The sequence below is a fragment of the Pseudophryne corroboree genome, chromosome 5 (genome assembly GCF_028390025.1).
Source record: "Pseudophryne corroboree isolate aPseCor3 chromosome 5, aPseCor3.hap2, whole genome shotgun sequence".
NCBI lineage: Eukaryota > Metazoa > Chordata > Amphibia > Anura > Myobatrachidae > Pseudophryne > Pseudophryne corroboree.
The window spans coordinates 295,771,749-295,785,760 of record NC_086448.1 but is presented as its reverse complement, the minus strand read 5'-3'; the positions used below and the strand labels follow the sequence as shown (position 1 = coordinate 295,785,760).

At 45.1% G+C, this 14,012-nt stretch overlaps 1 long non-coding RNA gene across 2 annotated transcripts in view; it reads left to right on the top strand.

Moving 5' to 3' along the window:
* LOC134927658 (uncharacterized) overlaps positions 1-14,012 on the top strand; it is a 259,513-nt gene that overhangs the window by 139,139 nt on the left and 106,362 nt on the right. For both annotated transcript variants that reach the window (XR_010177700.1, XR_010177699.1), the window contains exon 3: positions 9,573-9,674. This is a non-coding gene — a long non-coding RNA (uncharacterized LOC134927658). The remainder of the gene's footprint in view (positions 1-9,572; positions 9,675-14,012) is intronic.

The window sequence follows — 14,012 nt, the reverse complement described above, 5'->3', positions numbered from 1 at the left end:
GTCAGACCTAAAGAGCTTTGTAAAAAGAAGAAGAAGAAAAAGAAATAATTTTTGACTCTTGCCTTGATATATTAAAAAAAAAAAAAAAAAAAAAAAAAGATTTTTTTTTCCCTTATCTTGTGTCCAGTGGCCACCGTCAGGGGGAGGGCACTGTTACAAGCTGTGGTTGCAGCTTGTTTCTGTTTTCGTGTCTGTTAGACCAGTGTGTCAGGTTTTTTTTTGTGTATCCCTTGTTTTGGATAGTCTGTATTTTGGGGTCCTTTGACCCCTCCTCAAGAGGGGGGGGGGGTAATGTTATGAGCCACGGCTGTGGCTCATTTCCATTTTTGCATTTTGGTTATGTATTTTATGTTATACTTCTGTTCATGTTCCCCGTGTGTGTCATGGGGTGCTCGGAGCTCACCCTTAAGGAGGGGATACTGTTATGAACCACAGGTAGTGGTTCATTCCTATTTTATGTTTATAAAGTTGTCTTGCATGCCAGGATTTCCTGTTGCTCTGTTTTAGAATACTCTTGTCTGCTGCCGCTGGTGAGTCTGTGTAATTGCAGCTTGTTCCCATGTGTTCAGCCTCACCTGGCTGCTAATTGCATCTTGTCAGTTTGGAGTCATGCAACAGGGCAGCTGCATGAGATTATTAATTAGGCCTCTCTGTTATATGCTGGCTGACTGCAATTCACAGACGCTGGTGATATTTCTGGGTATCCAGTCTGCTTGAGTTCTGAGCTTGGTTCCTGCTAGTTCCTGAGCTTCCTGTGTCGATTCCTGTGTCAGTCCCTGTGTCGATTCCTATGTCTGATCCCGTGTCCTGCCATGAGGCGTTCCTGTCCTGAGGTCCAGTGCCTTTGCCTGTGCCTGGTCAAGTTTCTGGCTTCTTGGTGTCCACCGGTCTTTCGTTTGGGATTCTGCCTGTCCTCCAGTTTTTAGAGTCTGTGTCAGCAGCATTGGGAGTTCCTGTCCGTTTGCCAGTATTCGTACCGGCTCCGTGAGTAGCGGCTCTGCCGCGTCCGTCGGCCTAGGCCGCTGTATTCCATTATTATTTCTGTCACTGGTGTTTTGCAGAGGGTTCTGCTTATGCTGTCACCGCCGGTACACAAAAGTATTGTGTGGGCGTGTTGTCAGCATTTCCTTTGTTGTTCTTTTCCTTTGGCGGCAAACCGCACATACATTTAGTTTTAGGCTAGTTAGTAGCCCCTGGCTTTTGGTTGTTTCAGTAAGAGGGCCCCTTGTTATCACCCTGTCTCGGTACACTCTTTGTCTCTCATTAAGACCTGAGGGGGCATCGAAGTTGAGCAGACGTAATCCGCCCTTCAAACGCGGCTGCCATGGGCTCAAGCAACCATAGTCTCGCAAGAGTGTACTGACAGCACGGGCGAGACAACGGAGATAGGGCGCCAGGGGCTATTCCCTTTCCATTCCCCTTTCCCAGCATTACGTTCCAGTGCTCCGGTCCTTGCAATAAGATCTCCTCAGACCAGAGTGCTGGAATCATAACATTATCCTAACTGAGGTCTGGAGGAGGGTCATAGAGGGAGGAGCCAGTGCACACCAGGTAGTCCTAAAGCTTTCTTTAGTTGTGCCCAGTCTCCTGCGGAGCCGCTATTCCCCATGGTCCTTACGGAGTTCCCAGCATCCACTACGGACTACGAGAAATAGATTTACCGGTGAGTAAAATCTTATTTTATATATATATATATATATATATATATATATACTAGTCCATAGCAGCCGGCACTCTGTGTCTTAATAAGTAATGCGTCCCGTGCCTGTGTAAAAACCGCATACACTCCTTCTCAAAACACGGCACTGGAGACCAATTTCATATGCAAAGACGCACGTTTCAGAGCAAACGCTCCTTCCTCAGTACCATACAAGAACAAACAATAAATGACAGTACACACATTTAAATACCTGTGGAGGTCCCGTCCAGCACCGCCGCCGTCCCCCTGGTTCCCGTTCATCACCGCTGCGCTCACTTCCGTTTCCGGCTCCTGACCTCATGTTGCTAGGTAACACTATGTTTGCGCGTCACCAGCCCCACAGTCTGTAGAACAGGACGTTACTGGTACTGCAGCTCCGAGACTGGTTCACCCGGGATTTGCGGCACAAGCCTGACAGGGACCACAACAACAAATAATAAACACATACAACAGACATTAAAGGGAGAAAAAAAGGGTTAAACAAATCACATAAACATTAGACATATATATCTAAGCTAAAATATAGGAAACCCCTAATACAAAAGGGTCAAATGAGAATACATGGGGAACTAGAGACATTATATCACGGCACTGCTAGCTAACATCTCACTCACTCAGAACCCCGTGGCCCAGTGTGTTATACCTTCAGGGCATACCCCCTTTGCACCCTGCAATACTGTACTCACACTACATCACGTTCCAATTTATCTTATCATTCAGGCCAAAAGGAGTGAATGTGTTAAGTCTCAGAATCCATCTTGATTCCTTTTCCAACAACCATTTAGCCCTATCGCCTCCCCGTAAAGTAAGTGGAACATGGTCTATGCCAAAATAGCTTAGGTCGCTTAGTTTGTGGCCTGCTTGTTTGAAATGACGCGCCACAGGTTGGTCTATTACCTTGCCCTCCAGCGTAAGCTTGATAGCAGACCTGTGAGCTGCCATCCTCTCACTAAGTTTACGTACTGTCTGGCCTATATAATATAGACCACAGGGACAAACTATAATGTATACCACAAACGAAGTACTACATGTAATGACGTATCTGATGTCATACTTTTTGTCATTAATGTGTGGGTGCTTGAACTCTTTACACACCGTCATATAGCGACATGTAGTACATTTGGGGCATCTGTAACACCCGGGAGCCTTACGATAGACATTGGGTGCAACCCCCATGCCCATGCCTGTGATGTCCGTACGTACCAGTCGGTCCCTTAGGTTTCGCCCTCTCCTGAACGCTGCAACTGGTCTAATTTCCCTGAAACTGGGGAGTTCAGGGTCTGATGCTACAATAGGCCAAAGTGCCTTAGAGGCCCTATGTATAATGGGGCTGGCTACCGAATAATCACTGCTCCAGGGCAGAATGGTACTTGCCTGGTTCTTATTAGATATGAGTAAGTCCTTACGGGACATACCCAGTACTTTCTGTTTTTGTGTCTGCAGTAGGTGTTTATCATACCCTCGACGCTCAAATTTAGAAACCATTTCATCCAAAAGATGAGGTACTTTACTCTGGTCACTGGTGATGCGTGCCACTCGCATCATTTGCGATATTGGTAAACCCCTCTTTAATGCAGGAGGATGGTGACTAGAGGCGATCAGCAATGTGTTGCGATCCGTGGGTTTGGAATATATCTCTGATTGTAAGACCCCGTCTTCAAGCATCACTTTCACATCTAAAAAATTGGCTATCTTGTTATGACATGAATATGTGAATTTAATTGGAGATGATGCATTATTAATCTCCAACATCAGTGCCTCAAAAGATAACCGATCACCCCCCCACATTAGGAACACATCATCAATGTATCGGGTATACATGAGTATCTTGCTTCGTACCGCAGGATTGTTAAAAAACAATTTCTGTTCCTGGTCGAACATATACACATTAGCATACGAGGGTGCTACCGATGAACCCATCGCGCACCCTCGCAGCTGTAAATAAAATTCACTGTCGAACAGGAAATAGTTGCGGTATAGCGTCAGCTCAAGTAGGGTCAGAAATAGGTCATGATTGAATACATTAGGAGCCAGGTTCCTGTTAAGAAATGCCTGCATAGCCCGCATTCCCTCATGGTGAGGGATAGACGTATATAAGCTCTTAACATCTAGACAACATAGCCAAGCATTGGGGGGAATGTCCCGTAGTGTCTCCAACTTGAGTAGGAATGAGGTCGTGTCTTTTAAGAACGTCTCTTCAATCTGCAATAATGGTTGCAAGATACTATCCAGCAGTTGTGCCACTGGTTGGTACAATGAATCCCTTGCAGAGATTATCGGTCTGCCAGGCGGGAGGGTGTCATGTTTGTGTAGTTTGGGCAGTGTGTACAGCACCGGATTTTTAGGGTGTTTAATACAAAGTGCTTCGTGGACTTTGTCCGGAAGTAGACCTTCCTTCTTTGCTTTTAATAGGATGTCCATCAGCTCTTTCTGATATTCCTGAACCGGATTATTTCTGAGTTTCTGATAAACTCCAGCTTCCGACAATTGTACTTGTATCTCTTTTCTATAGTAGTCCAGGTCCAGAATCACTATAGCCCCGCCTTTATCGGCGGGCCTAATCACAATATCCTGGTACGAAGATAGCTGATTAACTGCTTCACGTTCTGCTCTGGAAAGGTTGAATTTGATTCTAGCAGGTGCTGCTAGATATCTATTCACAGAATTATCCATCAAACGGCTAAATGTTCTAATGGAAGCGTTGTGAGATGGAGGGTCAAACCTAGACCTGGACCTACTACACAGAAAAGAATCAAAGACAGAATTCGCTGTTATAGATGTTGAGTTCTGAAAAAATTCTTTGAGCCGCAGTTTTCGTGAGAAATTGTATAGATCACGCGACCAATTAAACGGGTCGTGATTATTAGTGGGTACAAAACTGAGTCCCTTATTGAGCACTTGAACTTCTATGGCGGACAGGGATCGTTTAGAGAGATTAAATATTAAGTGTTCTTCTTGAGAGTGACTGCTCGTATGCCTTTTGTTCTGGCCACCCCTGCGGGTGGCAGATTTCCTGAGCCTCTGGCCCCATCCTGGGCTTGTTGTCCTAAAGGGGCCCCACTCTGGGTGGGAGTGTCTTCTGATTCTGAAAAGGCGAATTCACTGTCACTACTCAAAATTCCGCTCTTTTCACCCCTGCGCCTAGGGTTCTGCCAGGGGCGTCTTCTCATGGATGACCTGGAATTCCTGTCAGGCTCTGCACCAGTCAGCCACCTATACACCTTATTCTCCTCATAATCCTGGTCCACCATTGCCTTCTTATTTCTTTTAAACTTCAAGAGCTCCCGTCGGTATTGGTCCTACGGACTACGAGAAATAGATTTACCGGTGAGTAAAATCTTATTTTATATATATATATATATATATATATATATATATATAGATAGATAAAATTCAGAGGGGGCACTCTCCAGACTTTTTTTACTATAAACAACTGTTCATTTATTAATGGTATACTTTACATAATCAGCATAATGACAATGAATTTCCTCAAGCGCTTTCGACCCAAGCAAGGGAAATTAACTGCAAGCAACACATCCTCCTTAATCTCCCCAAGGTCCATAACCTTAGTCAGAAAATCACCAGTGTCTCTAAGGTAGCTCGGTATATATGGTATTAATTCTTGTAAAAAAACATCCACAAACATAGCTAGAGGTTGTAAGAGGGACCCCCTGGCAGAGATAATAGGTCTGCCCGGAGGGTTGACCATGGATTTATGGACCTTGGGGAGTGTATAAAGCATAGGACAAATTGGGAAGTCAACCTTCAAATAGGACGACATCTGCTCAGTCAACCACCCCAGGTTTACTGATCTATCAATCAACGTGTCAACCCTTCTTTTCACAAGAGGCATAGGGTTATGCCCACATTTGGAGTAAGTCTCGGGATCTGCAAGTTGGCGCCTGACCTCAGTTTCATAATCAACGAAGTTCTGAACCACCACGGCACCGCCTTTATCAGCGGGCCGGATAACAATTTTATCGTTATTTCTTAAAGATCTCAAGGCTGTACGTTGGTCAGGCGTCAAATTCGCGAAACCGACCAAAGAACCGCGGATGATATATGTCACACAATTTGATGCAAAGTCGCCTGTTGTCAGAGCATCAATAAGGAGGCACTGGCCTATATTGAATTCAGACCCAAAATTTAAAAAGTCACTTGAACATCCACCCATGCTGGCTTATAGACGTGGGCGCAATTTGAAACAATTGCTGATGCACCCTGCGAGACAAACGGGTGGCTCTGAAAATAATTGGCTAAATAAAACAAGAAAAGGCTGCGTCAAATGCCTGGGTTGTGTGACATGTCGCTCGATGTTGGTCGGTGAGAAGTTTCCTCATCCACTCAGTGGAAAACCAATCACTATTCGATACCGATTACATTGTCGGATGGATCATGTCATCTATATGCTACTATGTCCTTGTGGACTTCCGTATGTGGGGATGATCACCTGTTCGTTCAGAGAGCGGATGGCAAACCATCGTAGCTCAATTCATCAAGCGCTGCAAACAGGTCGCACTGACAAACCGGTGGCCCAGCATTTCCTAAATGAAGGACATCAAGTGGCATCTTTGAAATGCAGAATCATTGATTGGGTCCCCGTCCCCAATAGAGGGGGTGATCGTTCACTTCTCTTAAGAAAGCTAGAAGCAAGGTGGATACATAGATTGGGCTCAGTGACACCCAATGGTCTGAATGAGTCGAACCCGTTAAACGTATTCTTACGCTAAACTAGTTTAGTGAAATCTAGGTTTTTTCCTTGCCCGATGCACTTTTTAATGTTGTCTGTCTGGTATATGTATTTTCTGTATTATATATATTGTGTGTTTTTTGCTTTGATCTTCAGGGTGCAATGGGGATGCGCTGAACCGATTTAAATGAATAGCAGTATAATACTTTAGAACTTGGTTTGTATATAACGTTCGGTGTCGTTTGACCATTGCACTCTGGGGATCTAGCTAATTTTGGAGGGATGAGGGTTTATTGGGGATTGTTCAATACTGCCCTGCCTGGCTCTACTACCCTCGGTCGTGCATTTTATATGCATATGGCCACTTGCATTTGCTTTGCACACTTGCCCAATATGGGTGTGATTTATAGGGCTGATAAATCGGAATGACAGTCCACCTACTTATGATGTCCTTTGGTTGTATTTAAATTATAACCTCTTTGTATGGGAACTAGTGTCTGACTTCCTGTTTGCGTTCCGGGTGGGCACTTCCGGCCGTGTGACGTTTGCGTCCCACGGACCGGAAGTGCTCCGCTCCGGGACTCGGCGGGTGTCAGAGATGGGTTGCGGCGGCCCCATCGTCTCCTACTTGCTGATTGTGAGTTTGGCTGTTTGTGCTCCCTGATAGGGGCGAGTGTGGTGTTCTTTATCCTTTGAATGGGTGGTTTTTCATTGAGGAGAAGCTTTGTCCCTGTTTGATGACATCATAATGCCTTTTGCGCCGTTTTTCAAGTGGTGAGGGTATTTAGGGCCAGTCAGGCAGGATCAGCGTTATTGCTGGATGTCTGGATTTCTGCTCATGGATGTTGGAAGCTGTGATTGATGTACAGTGCCTCCTGAGGAAGGCCCTTGCTTGGGTCGAAAGCGCTTGAGGAAATTCTTGTCATTATGCTGATTATGTAAAGTATACCATTAATAAATGAACAGTTGTTTATAGTAAAAAAGTCTGGAGAGTGCCCCCTCTGAATTTTATCTACATATTTGGATACGTGGTATTCGAGTGGACACCCCAGCGTTTGCATACTATGAGGATGTGAGTGCTACCGTTTGTTGGATCTATATATATATATATATATATATACACTTCCAACAACACATAATTGAAACACAAGTGCACTCACCTGCTCGGCGGCGCCCGGTGGCCCCAGGTCCGCGCGTTAGAATCCGACGGCCACGGTGCGACGTCGGATTCTGATAGATATAGGCCTGAGGTTAGTTGCAATATACTCATGTACACCCGGTACATAGATGATATTTTCATCATGTGGTCCGGGGGTACGGATGCGTTTGAACAGCTGATGCTGGAGGTGAATCAGTTGGATACGACAATTAAATTTACCTACTCCCATAGCTATGAGGAGATACAATTTTTGGATGTGAGGGTTCAGGTCAAGGGGGGCCGTGTTGGGACCAGCGTCCATTTCAAGGACGTGGATCGCAATACGTTCCTCCTGGCAGGAAGTCATCACCCGTCCTCTTTAAAACGAGGACTACCATTGTCACAGATGATGAGAGTGGCCAGGATTACGAGTGATGCATCAAAAATCCCGGAGGATCTTGATGTATTGATTAGTAAGTTTAGGGCCCGTGGGTACGATCATGAGGTGCTACAGCAACAAAAGAGACAGGTCTTAGGGATGCCAAGGTCTCAATTACTTGAACCATCAAGGTGTAATGATGAAAAGGTAATCCCCTGGGTGAGTACATTCACGGTAGCAAGCCCTATCATTAATCAAGCCACAAAAGCTTTATGGCCGATTGTAAAATCAGATAGGGATCTGATGTGCTTTAAGGACTGTAGACCTATGGCCGCATTTAAGCGCGGTCGTAATCTAAAGGATAGGCTGGTGAAAACCGACATCTCGGGGAGAGGTATACCTAGACACCCTAATGTACTCTTTAAAAAAACAGGTTGCTATAGCTGCTTTAATTGCGTCACTTGTCAATATATGTCACCTTGTAAAAGTTTTAAACATCCTCATACGGAGAGAACCTTTGATATTCGTCATGTGCTCACTTGCAAGAGCACGTATGTGGTGTACATAGTGGTGTGTCCCTGTGGTTTATACTACGTGGGACAGACCACACGTAGTTTCAGAGAACGTATGGCTCTCCATCGCTCCAGTATTGACCTATCACTCTCAGGCAAATCCACTGATCAACCGGTAGCACGGCACTTTAAGATAAAGGGCCATGTGTAACAATACACTTAAGATGGTAACCGATCTCTTGTCTTGTTCTCTAAACGTTGAGAGAAAACTAATGATAAGGTATGCTAGTCTCTATAAGTCGTACCTTTTCCTCTCTATCGGATCTTCCTCCTCTTCATAAAAATAACGGATCAATCAATGAATTATCACAGAAGAAAACGAACATGTACTTTAATTTCCAATAACAGGACACTCAGATATAATTTTGTTAACATCTAATAATACATAAAAAAAAACAATGGATGACATTGACTACAGTTCTATGGTATCCAGTACATTTCACACTACCATGTAATGGCATCCTAGCATAGACGTACAAAATAAATACAAATTCTTGCTTTATTTAACTGCAGATTAGTGATCCCAGTAGTTCTCGGTTCTAGAGGGAAAAGGGTTAGGATATAAACCACAATTAAGCCCACATATGCTGTGCATCAATACCCTTGCATCGTGTATGATATCAAATAAATTTTATAACCAGCAAGACCTCTCCGTATGTGGAACCGTACTTACTCTATACCTTTTTCTTAATAGTCTATTAACCCTTCAATGTTTATACTGGGCATTAAACTATGGCCATTCCGTTGGTGCACATGGAGTCTTTACGCATTAATGCATTAATGACGAAGTCTAGTGAGTGGAATCCTTGCTTAGGTTGCAGAGTTACTCTGGGATAGCTCCTCCTAATTATTCCTTGTATCCTATCCAACGTGTGTGCGTGCTGAAATCTTCAATTGTTACTGACATGTAACTAAATTTCAGTATCCCGAAGTGTGCAGTAACTATAACATTTATTTAGTTAGTTGACGTAGGGATATCTTCAAATATGTGCAATTATCTGAGTTACTCTGGACGGGATTGGTTATCCTGAAGAACGCCTTAAGAAATTGATGTGAATTGTTTTGTTTTATTTCTTTTCTTTCCTTTCCTGTAGCTTTTTCTTTACAATGTGTAAGGAGGGCTTACTGAATCTACGGCAGCGTGTCAATATAGCCAAGAGAACGGCATCTGATTCCTAATCTGTGCTGTAGCAGAGGTAAGTCTCACTCAAAACAAAGTCTCAATGTTATATTTCAGCTGACTACTGTTGTTTCATCTCACTGGTCATTATTTTCCTTCAATACTGACACCCCATTTGCTTAGGAAAATCCCTCATCTGTCACTCATAGATTAATGCAGGTACAGCTGTGAGATTAATGCAGGTAAAGCGGTGAGATTAATGCAGGTAAAGCTGTGAGATTAATGCAGGTAAAGCTGTGAGATTAATGCAGGTAAAGCTGTGAGGCGTTGCGGCAATGTCCCTCCAGGTGTGATAGCTCTAATGAGATAAGGTACTATGCCACGAAATCTAGGTTTTTCTTGTTTTACTTTATATTCTTTTCTTTACCAAAGATTTAATAAGGAGAAGTGTCAGACTTTAATAAATCTCTATTAGTGTAATATTCTCCTAATCCACTGCCTCTCTCTCTCTATCACTGTGCCCGCCTCTTGCCTTGTAAGGAGTGTCACTGCACGGCTTTTAGTCCTCCCCTGCCCTGTCACTCACATCTCCACTGTCTCTGATAGCCTGGGCAAGTTGGTCAAACCCTCTTTAATCACCACCCTCCGGATGTTCCCAGGGCGTTTACTCCAATATGTACGCCCAAGTACCTCCTTTATCACAGCTGTCTTCTTCCAGTGTGATCCGTTGCCGGAGACCCGCTGAGCCGCACAAGATCCCTGCAGACCGCGTCAGGTAAGAGTCCGGCTTTCCTCCTTATCAATCACAGCTGAAGCTCCCTGACTTCCGCGGTCTCTGCTCCGTCCTTCGCTCACTACACAGCCGTCCGAACGTCACTTCAGCCCGCTCTGTATCCACACGTTGTGTCTGGGAAGCCGCCGCACCTCCGCGTCCCCGAAGTCACCTCAGCATTACCCATCAGTCTTCTTCGTTCTCCTCTTAAATAGGCTCAGTTTAAGTGCCCGGATCAGTCCCGCCGTTTCTTCCCTTCACGCGCCGACTTGTCTAAGTTCTATAGGTGACCAGAGCTCCCCTACAGTCGGCCAATCAACCAGTCCTGAGGCCACGAGCCCGTCCAAACTCTGGGCTGCCAAGCTGCCCAGCCTGTCCCATTTACCCTCCATGAGGGTGATAAACTGTTTTTATCATAAGTTCTTTGCTCTCTGTGAGAGTAACACAATCTTTAAAACATATTAATTTTACTATAAAACCTTTCACAGTTATATTAACATTTCATTAACTGAGTAAATTAATTTACTACAATAACAGGGTATTACACGTTCCCCCTCTGGAACGATGGGTGTCCCCACACATCCTATAAATTTGTACTTGGATCCATGCATATATATATATTTACAAGCACAGGAAGTACAAGTAGATCCCCGAAGGATCTTAATCACGATATCTTAGAGGTAATAGGCCTTTAGTACTTCGTTTCGATCTTCTAGTTGCTGGGATGGATACCCCATCCTCGACTGTACCATCCCCAACACAAGAGAAGTCATTGTATTCAAGAGATTTCTCCTCCATCGTTTCCGGAGCTATAATTCTCATTGAGCTCTGCGGACCGGTACCGCTCATGAACAACAGGAGTTCCATGGGGTCATGTAGTGGAATATCCCCTGGGATTGGCGGGTCAGCTGTCCAACCCAAGTTCTCTTTCGCCCTCGGAACCTCCATTGTACAAGGTTTTAATTGATCCCGGGATACAACTCTGACGGGTTCCTCTTGACCACGACGGATTCGATAGGTGTGGATATGACCGGCTGGAATACTGACCACAACATATGGAACATCCTCCCACATGGCATCAAGTTTACTAGAACGATGATTCTTCTTCAACCAGACCTTGTCACCTTCATGTAAAGGAAGGGGCCGAGCATTGGCGTTATAAGCTCTCCCCTGTCGTTGATGGGCTGCTTCCATCCTCTGTTCTACGATCCGTCTAGCTGTTGCAATTCGTCGATGATGTTCGCGTACCCAATCAACTCGGGGATCAACTGGGTCGATCTCAACAGGGTTCAATTTCAAATCTCTAGGCAACTTGCCTTGCCTGCCAAACATTAGATAATAGGGTGTGAACCCGGTGGAACAATGTTCGGTATTATTATATAAGTAAGTGAGTTCAGGAAGAAGGGCAGGCCATTGGGCACGCTTCTCTGCAGATAGACTTCGGAGCATTCCAATGATGGTCCTATTTGCTCTTTCACATAACCCATTCCCCTGGGGATGGTAGGCCGTTGTCCTTACTTTTAGACATCCATACAGAAAGCAAAGTTCATTGAACAACTGTGATTCAAAGGCTGGGCCTTGGTCGGTCAGGATTCGGTCAGGATACCCATAGGGTCTTACGAAGTGTTTCAAAAAGAGCTCAGCTGTGGTTTTTGCAGTTAAATCTCTTGTAGGAACAACAACAAGGAACTTACTGTAATGATCCGTCATGGTTAGCGCATACTGAAATCCAGTGTTGCTAGAGTCTAATTTAACGTGATCTAGGGCGACGATCTCCAAGGGGCGTTGGCTTTTGATGGAATGCAGGAGGTCTTTTTGGCTGTGAGCCGGATGCCTTTTCAAGTTGCAAGGTACACAGTTGCAGCACCACTTCTTAATATCCTCCCTCATTCCAACCCAGAAGTACCTTTTTCTTAACACTGTCTCGGTTTTCTGGATACCAAAGTGACCGGATTGATCGTGATAGGCCTCAAGCAGAAGGGTAGCCTGACGTTTTGGAACTACCACTTGCGTATTAGGTTGATGTGTGCTGGGATCAAGGCTACTACGGATTATAAGTCCTTTCCTTACCCGGATGCGGTCTCGGTGTCTCAATAGTTTGATCAGTTCAGGGTCAGCCTCAGCCCGCTGTGTCTTATTCAAGGAACGCTTCTGCTGAATAAGGCCCATAAGCTCGCTCAAAACTGGGCTTTCTTGCTGGATTTTTATCCATTCCAATGCAGGTAACGCAGTAGGAGGATTTTCAGGTCGGATAGGGGTTTCCGCCGAAACTGGACCAGATGTCACGACCAATCCTTGGTTTATCGTATGGAACACTGGGGTCTCGGCGTCCTCAGCGTCATCTTTGTTCAATTCAGGAAGATCAGCAACGGGTAAGCGGGATAGAGCGTCGGCATTCCCTTTCGCTTTTCCACTCCGGTAAGCAACCGTATATTGAAAGTTGGCCAATCGGGATACCCAACGTTGCTCGAGTGCTCCCAATCGTGCATTGGACAGATGAGCCAACGGATTATTGTCGGTCATAATAATGACTGGAGAAGCAGCCAGGTAGTTCTTGAACTTTTCGGTTATGGCCCAGATAAGAGCGAGTAATTCTAACTTGAAGGTACTATAGTTCTCGCTGTTCCGCTCGGTTTTACGAAGGCCTCTACTGGCATATGCTATCACCCTTTCACGGCCATCCTGCATCTGGGATAGCACAGCTCCTAAGCCACGGTGACTTGCATCTGTATAAACTTGAAAAGGTTTCTCATAATCAGGATAGGCCAGTAGTGGAGCAGTCACCATGGATGTCTTGAGCAGTTCAAAGGCACCTTGCTGATCTTCGCCCCAGAGAATTGAAGACGAACTCCTCCTTTCTTGTCCAGACTTGCCGCGTAATAATTCATGCAATGGAGCTGCCAGTTTAGCAAAACCGGGCACGAACCGCCTGTAATAACCCACGAATCCCAGAAAACTCCGCACCTCCTTTACGGTCTTAGGTATGGGCCACTCTTGGACCGCGCGTATTTTCTCTGGGTCTGGTGTGACACCCTCAGCACTGACAATATGTCCCAAATACTGGACCTCTGGTTTGAGTAGATGACATTTTGCCGGCTTGAGTTTCAGCCCCAATTTGATGAGCTGCTGGAACACTTCCTCTAGATGCCTGAGATGTTCTTCATAACTTCTTGAGAAGATGATAACGTCATCTAAGTAGAGCAGGACCATTTCAAAGTTGTGATGTCCTAAACAGTGCTCCATTACCCGTTGAAAGGTAGCTGGTGCATTACAGAGTCCGAAGGGCATTCTATTAAATTCAAACAACCCCATTGGTGTGGTAAAAGCAGTTTTTTTCCGGTCCTCCGGTGCCATCGGAATTTGCCAATATCCGCTAGTGAGGTCTAGAGTAGAAAAGTAGGCCGCTGTCTTCAAGGCTGTCAATGACTCTTCTATTCTTGGTAGCGGATATGCATCCTTATGTGTCACGGCATTCAGTTTGCGATAATCCACGCAGAACCGGAGACTTCCGTCTTTCTTTTTGACAATAACTAGAGGGGCGGCCCACGGGCTGTAACTCTCACGAATGACACCTGCCGCTCTCATGTCGGAAATCATTTTTCGCACTGGTTGGTACATTGCAGGTGGTAGTGGTCTGTGTCT